Source organism: Brachycentrus maculatus, unplaced genomic scaffold, assembly GCF_059751285.1.
Source record: "Brachycentrus maculatus isolate JH-2025_06_01 unplaced genomic scaffold, ASM5975128v1 h1tg000085l, whole genome shotgun sequence".
Classification (NCBI taxonomy): domain Eukaryota; kingdom Metazoa; phylum Arthropoda; class Insecta; order Trichoptera; family Brachycentridae; genus Brachycentrus; species Brachycentrus maculatus.
Window position 1 is genome coordinate 906,416 of NW_028280839.1, and position 15,630 is coordinate 922,045.

Sequence of the window (15,630 nt, forward strand, 5' to 3'; positions counted from 1 at the left end):
AAAAGTGATCATTCAAGCCAAATAAATGCCAGGTTCTAACCCTGGGATACTCGGACTTTCTTATAAAATAATGATATATGCTTTATTTCGAATTTAGATACTAATTAAACTAATCTTACATATTTATGTATTAATTTTAAATCAAACACAGATTTTTTGAGTCTACTAAGTTGTATTTTATTAACAAAAACACATAAAAAATTATACTGTGACAATTGTTTCGCCTTGTTAGGGCATTATCAAACGAATGTGAAGATCAAATGGACTACGGTCCTCATGTAGCTATACAATTCTAAGTGACAGTTTTAACACGTGCAGCAATAATTTATGGGAGACAACAGTAGCTAATGGGGGATGTAGGTATGTACCCTTATATTTATTTTCTGGGAAAGGAAGAATTTATTGACATGGCAATATTTTAGAGAATTAATATTTTAAAGCTTAAAACATTTGTTGGTAATATTCTCTGTTGGTATACTCAAAAAATCTGTGATTGATTTAAAATCAATACATAAATTAAAATGGAGTTCTACAAATTAAACGCCTAATCAATAAATAATCTTACATACATTTTATGAAGATCTATAATAAAATAAATAATAATAATCCCTTACCGCACCCCAATGGTGCATAGGGCACTGCTTCATATAAACGCAGTGTTATCTCGATCGATTACACATGAAGGAATGGTGATCAGCCCTCCACTTCAGGTACCAGTCCAGTGTAATATTGGATAAATATTAGAGTGAAAAAATCACTTATATTTAACAAACCCCCCTGGGAATCGAACCCGGGACCTCCAGAACGGTAGGCGAGCATACTGACCATTACACTATGGAGGCGGTTTTATGAAGATCTATACTGAATAATAAACTTACTCAACTCAAACATAGATGTCGAGAACTCGCATGTAAAAGAATGTGTCAATTGAAGGATATCCATATATACAACTCCAGAAATTTGAATAAAGTGGTTGTCAGTCATGGATTGAATGCTAAATATTATAAGTGTGTGAAGTGATCACTTAACCAGCCTATTACAGATCGTTAGCCCTGTAAATACCCAGATTTTATATTTATGTTGTGAACAAAATCATAGAGCGTCATGAGATTGGTCAAATTTGAGCAGTGTGGTTGTCAATCATGGGTAAAACGGTAAATGTCATGCTTGTATAAAGTGATGACTTCTACTGACCTTACAGATCGTAAACCCTGTAAATACCCAAGACATGCATATTCTTCTTCATCTATGTTGAGATATCAATATAAAATTAATTCTTAAACCTATGCACTAATTTACTCATTATTTTGTAATAATTGATCGCTTTGATGTTTAAAATTTGATCGTAAAACCAAAAAAGGCTCTAAGTTAAAAAAATATATCTTTTTGAAATAAAGATCATTTACTTATTTTTCAAAACATATTACATACATAAGTCATATATGTAATATTCCCGATGAGTCATTTCTATTTCTCATTTTGGGACATGGGATTAAGGTTAACAAGACGGGAACACAAATAATAAAGTTATATAAAATATTTTTAAAAAATTACCAAAACTAATACTTGGCAAAATTTAAAAACAATAAACAGGTATAATAAATAGGCATAAGAAGCATATTTAAAAGAAATAATTGAGAAAAACATAAGGTAATTCATTTTTAAAATAAACAAATGAGAAAATATAAAAAAACATAAAGTAAAAACAAAATAAGAAAATATGACTAAACACTACATATATATCATTCCATGAAGTATTTTTCAGATCATTTACTCGTATTTTGGTTTCCCGAATGGGTATATATTATGTCAGGCAGCTAGTTAATTTAACATTGGATTTCATTTAACATTTTTTTTCCAGATAAAAAAGTCTTGATATTTAGTTTTACTGGGCAAATAGCTTTATTTATTGTTAAATTAAATAGACAATGATTAAAGAAAACACTTCGTTTTTTACCACTTGAGTTTTATTATAGACTACATGTTTCAGAAGTTAAACTTCCATCATTCAGGTCTGTATACTAACAAAGTTATTATACAGACCTGAATGATGGAAGTTTAACTTCTGAAACATGTAGTCTATAATAAAACTCAAGTGGTAAAAAACGAAGTGTTTTCTTTAATCATTGTAACATGTCTTACCACAAAGTTAATGCCGAAACAATAAATAAAAATTAAATAGACGAATTCGAAGAGGAAAAGACAAATAAAGAAATAAATATTCCCAAGGCAACGACCTATTTGAGAAAATAAATATTGAAGCTAGGCGGAAATTCAACTCATAAAACTGTTCAGTCGAAAATCCAAAAAGATATCCCATTTCACGGGATGAATCTTTGGAATTAAAATTTTTCAGTAATCATTTCTCATTCGTGAATTTATTTGGTATAGCATTTTTGACATCTCATTAAAGTTGAAGAAGAATATGGATGTCTGGGAATTTACAGGGCTCATGACCTGTCATAGTCTAGTGATTACCAGACTTCACTTTACATAGTTTAATGTTCACCATTCTGCCCATGATTGAAAACCACGCTACTCAACTTTTTGGAATTCCTAGATATATGATCAATCTTATAACACAGTACATATGAGTTAACAACAGCCATTTTTGTTGGATCAAGAATACTTGTATCAAACAAAGACCTTTTATTTGGATGTTTGCAAGATCCGAACCACGGATTATTTTTACTTACTGGGAAACGCCTGAAAACATGATTTTAAACATTTTATGCAGCTTATAATTTGACCAAAGATATGGAAAAGGCCTATATAAAGCAGCGGAGGTCAGAAGGCTAAAGAAGAAGAAGAATTTTTTAAATCTATTTTTTTCCACTTTTTTTTACATCATTTTGAGTGTGTCACTTACTTGTCAACAGATGTAAAAAAAACTCCTAGGTGGAGAAAACCAAGTATTTCGACACACTCAAAATTTTGGGAATACCATATGTAGGTACCAATGTATTTTGTGGCATTATTGTTATTGTTGAATATGTATTGATTTCAAGAAAAATATTTATAAAAATAAAACACAATACACGTTACATTTCTATTATATATATTAAGTAATATATTAAGTAATCAGAAATTCTAGCTTTTAAAATTGTTATGTTTTGGTGCGATTTAATGTTTTCATATTGGTTTAACGCAGGATTGGTCACGTTTTGTCGCAACTTTAATCAAGATTTCGATAGAATACAGTAAACAGAACAGATTTGTATTTAAATGATTTTTTGTGCAATATTGGAAATGTAACTTTTTGGTTAGGACCTCCACATATCGCTCACTCCTTTCAACAACGTCATGTATAAAAAACATGATTGTTCAGGAGATCGTTTTTAAAGTTTAAAAATGTAGTGAAACGTGTTAAAAATAAATATCAAGCCACTTATTGAACTTTTTACTGTGTAACAGATCTTTTTAGGTAAAACCTGAATGTTTTTTCTCCATTTGAAAAATATTTAATAAAATTTAAAAAATGAATTAAACAATACTTTTTCTTCAAAATGCATAAACAACACTTTCTGCACTGTAGCGGGTAAATATAAAGTTAAAAATATGTCGCTTTTGCTAGGATATAGTATACTTTCTAAGCATTCCGAAAACATGCAAAACTGAAAATTGACGATTTTTGAAATATGACGTTGTTGAAAGGAGTGAGCGAAATGTTACTAATATTCAGATAAAAGGTGATTTTCAAGAATTCAGCATATCCAAAATTGAGACTGGACTGAAAAAGGTCTATGCCTGTGAATACTTCCGTTGGAATAAATGTTACCGCCGGATTACATAAACGACAAAAAAGAAAAGAAATCTTTTAGGGGTTTTCAGCGAAAAAATCTGAGAAGGGGGAGATTTTCGGAGACTGCCAGGACCCAAAAGTACAATGAAATAATAAATCATATTATAAGTACTTTTTGAATAGAGTGACTCAATTGAATAACTTTAACAATAGAGTATTGATAAGAATTTAAAGATGATTCAAATACACGTATATATAATTTTATATATATATATATATATATATATATATATATATATATATATATATATATATATATATATATATATATATATATAAATATATATATACATAGATATAATATATTAAAATCAAACACTGATTTTTAGAGTGAACAAAAATGTATTTTATTATTGAAAACAAATAAAAATAATATTAATCATAATTGTTTCAACTTGTTATGGCATATGGCATTTGTGATATTAGTTTGGAAATGCCATAACAAGGCGAAACAATTTGTTTTTAATAATAAAATACATTTTTGTACACTCTAAAAATCAGTGTATATATATATATATATATATATATATATATATATATATATATATATATATATATATATATATAAATATATATATATATAATATATATATATATATATATATATAAATATATATATATATATATATATATATATATATATTTATATATATATATATTTATATATATATATATATATATATATATATATATATATATATATATATATATATATATATATAAATATATATATATATAAATATATATATATATATATATATATATATATATATATATATATATATATATATATATATATATATATATATATATATATATATATATATATATATATATATAATAAAATTTATTTTTATGTGTTTCTAATAATAAAATACAGAAAAGTAGACTGTAAAATTCAGTATTGGATTTTAATATGTAATACGTAAATTAAAGTGCAGTTCGACAAATTAAATGTCAAATTTATAAATAACTCGACAATTTTCATTCAATTCATCTCATTACTAGGGTATTGTATCTGTATTCCATCGCATAAATCATAAATGGTAAGTATGTGTTCTTTTTTAATATCTATATATTGATTTATAACTAAAACACTTATACTACTATAATCACGGTGTTCCCCTGTAGAGGTAGGCAAAGAAGATGGATGGCCATACTGGTATTTTTACATTCTTGGCTTCCTTCACATCCATATATTAAAAAAAATCAAATTCCAATATAGACTCGTATATTTAAAAAACCGCGCGCGAAGGCACGACCAACCTCTTGCGTGGTCGTCCACGTCTAGATTTGAATTCTGCGAATTCCCCCTTAATTTATGGTTTACTCCGTATTTTCTCTCTCTTTCATACAATGGTCCATATACAGATTACTAAACTAAACCGAATATCAAAATTATTATTCTGTCATCATCCGTGCCAACATTCCATTTCAGGGGCTGTAATTCGATTTCCGCCCCTAAAATAGACCCGCAAAATTTTGTTTAAATTATTTTGTTGAAAAAAAAACAGATCTCAGTTCCTTTTTCTTAATAAAGTATAACTCAAATAGTACATATTTTCTAACTTTCATTTTTTTGATTTTTTATTTTCTGTAAAAATCAAATATTTGCAGCTTACATTAACACTATTAATCTAATTTTATTTCTGATAACATCTATTGTATTCTAGTCAGTGTCTTTTAATATAATCTAAAACATAATGTATACCCACACACGGGCCATGCCTTTGTGTTTTCTTTTTGTATTATTTTTGGGTATATAGTCGGGTATTAGTCCCGTGGTTAGTGACGCGGACTCTTAAGTCAGAGTTTCTCGGTTCGAACCCACTCTACCACAATTTGATATCTATTTCTCATAATAAGCCGCTTAGGCTCACAGAATAGTATGAAATCGAAATATCTGTGTAAATAATAAAAACACAAATGAGACGTGAGATGACGATCGGCAGCGAAATCAAGATTTACAAAACTTGTGTCCGACCCATCATTACGTATGGAATCGAAAGTAGAGCGGACACAAAAAACGCGTTTAGAGTATCAGAAATGAAGACTCTAAGAACCATATCAGGCAAGAGTCTACGAGATAGAATAAGAAACGCTAGGATCAGGGAAATATGCGAGATCGAAGATATCGTTAGATTGGAAAGGCAACGAAGGAGACAATGGTATGGGCATGTGAGGAGAATGGAACCATCCAGACTCCCCCACATTGCACTGTACGGCCAACCCCATGGTAGCCGACTCCCGGGCAGACCACCAAATAGATGGATCGATAGCTGGGAATCGATATCGTAGGAGGCTAATCCCTCTTAAAAACAGTCTACAAGGCCTACTCCAAGAAGAAGAATACAAATATTTCTCTTAATTTTTTTTTGTGTTTGTATTACATTGTGAAATGCAAAATAATTTAAAATGAAGAAAAAAAAAATTATTTAGATTTTGTGTCGCGACAAAACACTCCATCGGAATAGCGCCCAGCCTTCCATCGAAATAGCACCGAGTCTTCCACCAGAATAGCGCAAGGCTGTGTGGGTACGTCGGGATAACTCGCGCCGGGGTAACTTTGCAACATCAAAGAACATGCACGGAGCGTGAAATTGGTCTTGAACTCAAATACGTAACGCGTGTTTAGAGGATACCGTCTCGCAAGTTTAATTTTCTCAAGTAAATTGCTACAATCGAACAAACAAAAGTACCTGCATACATATACACAGATCAAAATGTAAGTTAATTGGAAATGATAATTTATATCTCAGATAAGAGATGCAGATGAAATTAAGGTCCAGCATTCGTTAAGTCGCAACTTAATTTTCTCTAAATCAAGTCAATGTTTTGCGTAATTGATATTTTCTTATACCACTGTTTTTGCAAGGAAAAAATAAGTTTTTCTTCGAAATAATTTTATAGTTTTTAAAAGTAAAGAATTATTGAAAGGTAAGGAGTTAAAAAGTCTATTTAAATTATGTTATATAAAACTAGCAAAAGAGCCAAAATATTTTTTTTTAAATCGGGCGTTAGCAGACATGTGACCTCTCCGGTGGTCTTCGGCGGAATGAATGCAACTTAACAAATGATAGGCCTAAAGAAATTATAATATAATTGATATAATCGACTGCAGTCATTAAACGTCCTGAAATTATAACAATAAAAAAAAAACAAAATGCAAAGAATGCAAGAATAAGCATTATCGATAAAATAAAGAAAGGTGCTATGAGATGGTTTGGGCATGTGGATCGAATGAGTGAAGAAAGAACAGTAAAACAACTTAACGAGGCAAATGTAGTCAGCATTTGATAAAAAATCTTGACTTATCGTTTTTACATAGGTTTTAGCAGTTTTAAAAGCTAAATGAAATAAAAAAAATTCTTATTATTTTTTGACATCTCATCAAAGATGAAGATACATACGAAGGTCTGGGCATTTACGAACTGACAACCCTTATAGGCTGGTTTAAGTGATCACTTTACACACGTGTAAGATCCACCAATTCTACCCATTATTGATTAGCCTATGACGGTCGTAAGCCCAGTAAATGCCCAGACTTCCATTTGTTTCTTCATCGTTGATGAGATGTTAAAAAATAATAAAAAAATAAGTTCTATAATTTGAAATAATCCAGATTTGTGAACAAGTATTTGGACACACTCAAAATATTGTAAAGATTTTCTTTATAACATAAAGATGTGGAATGCATGGAATCACGTATCACAATAAATTTGAAGAAATAGTGGTTTTTATCAAGTAAAATTTAAATTTAAAATGTTTAGATACGAGTATTACCACAAAATGACATAATACATAATCAATTTCATTAATTGATTCGGCAGTCAAAAATTCTCTCTTTGTCAACAAAATTATACGCATTAATATAAACTTTTTATTTATATTAAAAATAATAAAAGTAACACCTGGCTACATTGATAAATTGTCAAAAAGTAACGCGGAAGAAACCGTTAAAAATTTCCAGACGCTTGTCGTTAACTTCGCAAGTGAGAACACAACTTTCCACACAAACCCTTCCTGAATACAAAACATCGTCCCGTTCGCTCTGGGTCGTTAAAAAGAAGATATCCACAAAAAATAAAATAAATATTATGTAAATCCACCTTTGCCAGGGATCGAGTAGTGCCTACAAAATGCAACCCTGACCCAGTTAGGGCGCCATTTCGTTCGGTAATGTACCCTTAAAGGGACGCTCAGGATCTGCGTATACGTACATATACACACATCTGTATATACTCGTATAATATTATACCTTCTGACGTAAAAACAGAAGCTTACTATTTTTCCTGTTGATGTTTATGGAGCTTTTATACTAGTTAGAAATCCTAGGAAATGTCCGGGTAAAATTCTCTCTTTCAGTCTCAAAAAAAGAAAATTTCATGTAGAAGAGAAAAACCAATGAAGATGAAATTAATTGATGATAGGTATTTTTTGTATCTTTGTATTTTTTTTATGAAAAATTGGCAAATACATAAGGAGCTAGAAATTGATTCCCTAGTAGCTTCAAATGGTTGAATCCAAAAACCAAATCAAGTAATGACTTATATTATTCATTGTTTCGGCATTCACTTTATGGCAAGACATGATTAAATTACAAATAAAACACTTGATTTTTTTACAACTTTAGTATCATATTGTTACGACTAATTTCATGAGTTACCTATGTTTAAATATTTTTTTTTTTGGTTTTGTATTGAAAATTCTGGGTTTATGTTTAAGACCGTAAATGTAAGCATCTGTAGTTCCTGAAACTAGCCCAAATAGTATAATACACAAGGGTAAAAATAAATGTTTTATTTTTAATCTAAGTAACGACGTATTTCAAGGAACTGAACAACATTTTATTTATTTATTTGGACGCCTACGTCTACGATGTTCTAATAAAATGAGTCAAAATGATTTCTTAAATGTTTATCGCAGATACTTTGTGACACATTTTATAAACTGTATAAAATAAAATAACTTTGTTTTAACCACTTTTCATTGGTATACTTTATCCAACCGGTTTTGACAAGAACCTTGTCATCATCAGGGTTTGTGTACTAAATTAAAAAACATTGAAATAGTCATAGTTAGGTTATAGTTAATTACCCTTCCCTTACGATACCAAAAACTTCCACGCACTCCGTACACCCTGATAATGACAAGGTTCTTGTCGAAACCAGTTGGGTAAAGTGTGGTTAAAATAAAGTTGTTTTATTTTATAGAGTTTTAATTACTTTATTTATAACATACGTACAAACACTCTCACACTCACCACACACACACACACACACACACACTCACACACTTACACACACGCACACACACACACACACACATACACACATACACACATACACACACACACACATATATATATATATATATATATATATATATATATATATATATATATATATATATATGTATATATATATATATATATATATATATATATATATATATATATATATATATATATATATATATATATATTTATATGAAAAATCTTGTTCTCATTTTCAATTCACTTAGCATATGTTTGTGTAATAAAGCCATGTTACATTATATTTGTTTACTAGCTAGGAGGATATTTTGCCAGATGCTGAATTTCCTTCGACCACTCCATTAATATTTGTGTAGAGCACGCGTAATCTGATTATTTTATTTTTCTGTTTGTTTTCCAGATCTTTAACAGAGCTATGTAATAAATTTACGAACAAAACAAAGTTTTAAGAACCGCCAAGGACACGCCATGGCAACCCTTCTAAGTACCAGAGGTAGTAGGAAACACATTAGTTGTAATCAATCAATCAGTAAAAAAGTTTCATAGATGAATATTAAAAAAAATAAACAAAGTTAAGTCTTAGATACAGAAAAGTGAAGTTTGTTACGCAATGGTGCAAAGGGCACTGGGCATAAATATTGATTATCGAAATATCCACACAGGCAAAATGATAAAATACACACACACACACACACACACATGGATAGGGAAAAAATCTTGTATAATCGATTTCCCGGTTAATCCAAAAACGTGAAAAAATGTAAACAAAGAGAAATTCAGAACTAGTTTATTTACTACTTTAAAGTAGTTTATTTAAAGTAAACAATATTTTGCTAAAAGTATAGTCTGATCATGAAAAACAAGTTGCTTTGTGGCGTATTTCTTTATTTATATCATACTACTTTGAATATCACATTCCTTCATTATATTTTTGAGAGGTTAATTATTTTATTTATTAATTCGGCATTTACTATGTGGACATGAAGTTTTGACTTTTCACCTGTAGATGAAAAAATCTGTTAGTTTTCGAAACTAGTCGTTTGTAATTGTGTTTGATTACAAAAAAATAAGGGTATTTAATCATTTTCATAATAAATTGTTCATTGAATATTATTTTTTTAATTAAAATGTAACTTTGTTTTAAAATCACTACAAATATTTTATTATAACTTAATTATAATGTCTACCGGTTTCGAAGCTAAACGCTTCATTATCAAAACTGAAAAGGAGCGGTTAGCTTGGAAACTGTTTTTTATAGTGATTTTAAAACAAAGTTAGATTGTAATTATAAAACGGAAAATCAGAAAAGTTAGTGTTTCAAATACATATAAATTTGAAAAATTATTTATTATTTTAATTTATTGTTAGGTAGCGAGAAACTAAAAAATCACCTGTCAATCCGGATAAAAAAAGTCACGTAAATACAAAATGATTATGAGATCTCTCTCATGTGATTTTTAGGGCGTTTGACATCCATAGTAACCCTGTACACGCACACCTTTCTCAGTATAATATTTGCGTACTAAACATAACAAACTTATTTGAAGTCGCATAACGCAGTGACAGTATTTCTGGTTAGTATAAACGTAAAAACATCCCGGAAACTAATCCTTTGGGTCTAACCAACAGGAGTTATATATTACAGAAAGTATATACCAGACTTTAAAAAAGGGTTTAAAACTTTCCGAAAAGAAAAGTCGTGACGTTTACACAACATATGGATGGTGTTACGCAAAAGTAAGTCAAACCTAAAAAAAGACTTGATCAACAGACAAGTGCTGTGGCGTAGTTGGGTATATGATCCACTGCGAAACTGGCATTGTGGGTTCAATTGCAAAATAAATAAGAAAGATTTATTTTTAATTTCCCAAGGTCTATATGAGGTACTTTTTTTCACATTTCGCACACTCCTTTCAACAACGTCATAAATCAAAAATTGTCAATTTTCAGTTGTGCATGTTTTCGGAATGCTCAGAAAATGTACTGTATCCCAGCAAAAGAGGCATATTTTAAACTTAATATTTACCCGCTACAGGGTATTGTTTGATTATTTTTTTAAATATAATAAATATGTCAAATGGAGAAAAAATCTTCAGGTTTTACCTAAAAAGATCTGTTGCACTATAAAAAGTTCAATAAGTAGTTTGATATTTATTTTTAATACATTGTGTTATACTTTTAAATTTTAAAAAAGTTCTTTTGAAAAATCAAGCTTTTTAATTTATGAGGTGCTTGAAAGGAGTAAGCGATTTGCCTTCCCTTATTATCCTACTTGCAGAAAAGCCTCTAAAAGTAGAGGTTTTGTGGGTTATTTCTTTAAAAAAACATGTTTGGACGCAGTTAAAATATTATGAATAAATAAATATATATAAAAAAAATAGATTGATGTTGTCAAACGTCTAATATATAGCATTTAAAATTATTCGAGAATATTCCTACAAATTTCATAAAGTTCTCTGCTAAATAAAAATCTTTCTCAGCTCAACCATAGATGGTGTCAAAAACTAGCATGTGAAAAAAGATGTCAATTAAAATATAAATGTGTACTTAAAACCGGAAATTTGATTTGTATGGTTGTCAATCATGGGTAGAATTGTGAATGTTACACGTGTATAAAAAGATCACTTAGAACAGTCTTTGATAGGTTGTAAGCCCTGTAAATATCCAGACTTACATTATCTTCTTCATGTAAGTATCAGTATAATAGTTGATACCCATTCAACAAGGAATAAAAAGAGGGTTAAATCACTTCTAAAATGAAGTATGTTTGAATTGTTTTTTTTCGACATATATAAGATTAATCTTTATGTTTATGACATACTGTAAATAAATTATGTGTTACTGCGTATTACATATGATGAATTATTTCAAAATAAATGAAACTTAAGTAATCCCTTATTTAACACACGTGTAAAATATTTTTGTTTTACAATGGCTAACGAAAATGGTACGAAATATAAATATTTGAAATTAAAAAATAAATTAATATTATAAAAATATACAACAAAAAAATATTTACATCTGTAGATTGTCTACAATAATGATCGTATCGACATGGTTCATTGTTTCCCTGACTGGTGACACTTATACGTTCATTATTGTAGACCAAATACAGTTTTTTTTTGTACTGGGGTCAAGTAACACACCAAAGTTCAATAAGCCCCGTTCTACGGTACTTGAAAAAGATCACTTTTGAGTATATTAACATAAATACGACTAGTAACAACATCTATAGTTCGCGAAACAAGTCATCTTAACATTAATTTGCTCGAAATTTGTCTATTACAAGTATTTATTTTGTATATTTTAATCATAACGTTATTCCTAATTTAATGTCAAATTATTAAAAATATGACTTTATTTATTGATTTGGCGTTTAATTTGTAGAACTATATTTTAATCAATGTATTAATGTAAAATCAAACACAGTTTTTTTTTAATCTACTAAGTTGTATTTTATTATATTAAAAAAACACATATAAAATTAATATTGTGACAATTGTTTCGCCTAGTTAAGGCATTTTCAAACAATTGTCACAATATGAACTTTTATGTGTTTTTGTTAGTAAAATGCAACTTGGTAGACTTAAAAAATCTGTGTTTCATTTAAAATTAATACATAAAAAAATATGACTATTAGCGTACATAATAAAACCAAAATATTTATCTTTAAAAAATAAAAATACCTCTAGGTGACGTAAAAACAATTGCGATGAATTTTTCTGCCATGAATTTCGGAATAATTTAGAAAGATAAATATGCGCAGGTTATATAACAAGTCTGAAGTTTTCTTTTATGGGATAACGCTGGTTCTAAGAGTCACCAAAATATGGTGAAACTTTCAAAATAAAATTTATATACGGCGTCTCTAAGGAACAACTTAGTTAGGTACTTAAAATAATATTAAAAATACTTTCGAGAAAGTTTGACCTACATGTATTATAAACACCTCTAAACCACACCGCCTATGTTTCGAAATAATTTTAATGACGGTCAAAATAAAAATTCTAGTGAAAATCTGCTAAAAGATGGACATTGTAGGGAAAATTTTGTACGCATTTGAGATTAGGTCGATTCTCACCCCCTGAATCTACCCTCATCCAATAAAAATAATCACTCTCTGGACTCATGTGCCAAAAACCGAAAACGAACGCTACTTCATTCGTTACACGGAGTGTTAAAAACGTATTTATTTAGATTAAAGTAACATATATTTATGTTTTGAATATTGAAAGCATTAACTTTGTGGATCATATTGGTATATTATTTTGAGAAATAAAAAGACTTTGTGTTTTGATCCACTCACATTTTTATTAACCAACTAGTTTCGTCAAAAACCTGTTGCCCTCTTCAGAATTTCATTTATGACTCAAAGTCAATATTTCTCAAAATAATATATTATGTATTTATTGTTATTTATGTACCTTTTATTCTGACCAAAATCACATTACGTGACATTACGTCGTTGGACATAAGCAGGTAATTCATTAATTACCTGCTTATGTCCAAACACATGTTTTTGAGTCAACGAAGTTGTATTTTATTGTTAAAAAACACATAAAAATAAATATTGTGACAGTTTTTTCGCCTAGTAATGGCATTTTCAAACGAATGACAAACGACATTCGTGTAAAAATGTTATGACTAGGTGAAACAATTGTCACAATATTAATTTTTATGTGTTTTTTTAACAATAAAATACAACTTAGTAGACTCAAAAAATCCGTGATTGATTTAACAATTAACTCATAAATTAAAATTGAGTTAAACTTCAAATTAAACGCCAAACCAATAAATAAATTTAATATTATTTTTTGATATTAATGTTGTAAATAAATTTAATATGTTCTTATCAACAGGTGATAATACGAACATTGTATTTTCATTTGTTGATGAGAAAATCAGTAGTTCTGAAAACTAGCCGTGTTTACATTCATAAACTCAAAAGTGGTCTTGTAGAAGTGTTGCATTTTGCAGTAAAATAATTTTTATTCTATGTTTTTATTTGCGTAAGAGATGAGATAAAACGTCAATGAATTTAATGTTAGAAGTAAAATTTTGTTTATTTGGGTTAAGTTCGGTCTGAAAAAAAAATTGCACGAAAATTGATTTTTTTTAAATCTGTAGATCATAAAATAAGGATAATATAAAAAAATAAAAGTAAAACTCAAAACGATAAGGTTAAGGCTATGAGTTGAAAATGTAAAATTCGTTTTTCAATTTCGTTAAGTCTCTGATTAGAGTGAAAACAGCATACCAAAGCAAAGGTTGCCTTTTCCGGAGACTAAATTAAAAGTCTTCGACAAAGGCATGGTTTGCTAATACGATTTGATAAAAAATGGAGTATATTATTTGTTTTATTTAATGTTTCGGCATTTATTTTGTGGTAAGACATGATATTATTAATAAAACACTTATGTTTTTACCACTTGAGTTTATTTTATGACGACTAGTTTCAGAAGCTAAGCTTCCATCTTCAGGTCTAAATGTAAACATGCTTACAGTTAGATCTGAAGATGGAAGCTTAGCTTCCAAAACAAGTCGTCATGAAATACACTGCGCATAAATTCGGTCACGCTAAACTGTCGTAGTCGCTTTTGTTTTTCAAAACCAGACTGTCGGACGGTAAAATTCCGTGTAGTGCACAAGCTGCCTATCGGTTTCGAAGCTAACCGCTTCTTTAACCTGTAGACATTATAATAAAATATTTATAGTGATTATAAAATAAAGTTAAATTTTAATTGTATAAAATAGTTGTTGCTTCATTTTGTCCGCCTCTGTGGTTTAATGATTAGCGTGTTTAGCTACCGTGCTGAGGTCCCGGGTTCGATTCCCAGGTGGGTTGAAAATAAATATTAGTGATTTTACATTCTTATGTTTATTTAATATTACTAGCCCTAATAAACCCTTGACTGGTCCTCAAAGCGCAGGAGTGATCACCGTGACTTCACGTAAGTAACGATTATATAACACTGCATCAATACGATACAGTGCCCCTAAGCACCATTAGGGGTGCGGATAAATGTAGAAACTGTTATTTATGATTTTTCTATTTCTCGTTTATACTTCATGTTCAAGCACTATCTATTCTCAGTTTGCAAATATGTAGCTTTATAATGTATCAAAAGTTTTGACAATTATCGCCAGTCTGTTTTTGGTTAGTTGGTTACGATATTGCTTCTTGGCAAAAAGCCTGTCGATGTGTATAATTTTCTGTTCATGAAGTTAAAAAATAAATAAATAAGAGTTTAACAGTTAATACATTTTATATGTATTTTTTTCTCTCGGGAGATCTTTCCATTAACAACTTTCGGACATTTTATACCTTCATACATTTAAATCAATAATATTTCATTACTAAATAATAATAACAAAATAATAAAACCCTTATCCGCACCCCAATGGTGCATAGGGCACTGCGTTATATAAACGCGGTATTATGTTGATCGTTTACATATGAAGGAAAAGTGATCAGCCCTCCGCTTCAGGTACCAGTCCAGAGTAATATTGAATAAATATTACAGTGAAAAAAAAGCTTATTCTTATTTTAATC

At 29.2% G+C, this 15,630-nt stretch overlaps 1 protein-coding gene across 2 annotated transcripts in view; it reads right to left on the reverse strand.

The window, feature by feature from the left end:
* LOC148310924 (synaptotagmin-10-like) overlaps positions 1-15,630 on the reverse strand; it is a 150,112-nt gene that overhangs the window by 22,128 nt on the left and 112,354 nt on the right. The window lies entirely within an intron of this gene.